This window comes from Etheostoma spectabile, chromosome 7, assembly GCF_008692095.1.
Source record: "Etheostoma spectabile isolate EspeVRDwgs_2016 chromosome 7, UIUC_Espe_1.0, whole genome shotgun sequence".
Classification (NCBI taxonomy): domain Eukaryota; kingdom Metazoa; phylum Chordata; class Actinopteri; order Perciformes; family Percidae; genus Etheostoma; species Etheostoma spectabile.
In genome coordinates, this window is record NC_045739.1 from 10,368,909 (window position 1) to 10,369,176 (window position 268).

Below are 268 nucleotides of genomic sequence, written 5' to 3' on the forward strand. Positions count from 1 at the left end.
TCACACTTGAATTCATATCTTGCTACTCAGTCAGTCTTATTAACCTGGAGTCCCAGTCTCTGTCGCAATAAAACAGACTATAGGTTTTAGGCCTATTGGCAGACATCCATTTGAAATGTAGGCAATGGCATATAAAGAGCCTATCTAGTAACTGTGTGTGGTCCAAGTAACTTTGTTATTTGCAAGGCTACTTTTTTTTTTGCAAGGCTACTTTTACTTTTATACGTTAAGTACATTTCCAAGCCTGTACTTTGTTACTTTTACTTGA

The 268-nt window shown here is 36.6% G+C and overlaps 1 protein-coding gene across 2 annotated transcripts in view; it reads right to left on the bottom strand.

The window, feature by feature from the left end:
- b4galnt1a (beta-1,4-N-acetyl-galactosaminyl transferase 1a) overlaps nucleotides 1-268 on the bottom strand; it is a 12,201-nt gene that overhangs the window by 3,283 nt on the left and 8,650 nt on the right. The gene's annotated exons all lie outside the window — the stretch shown is intronic.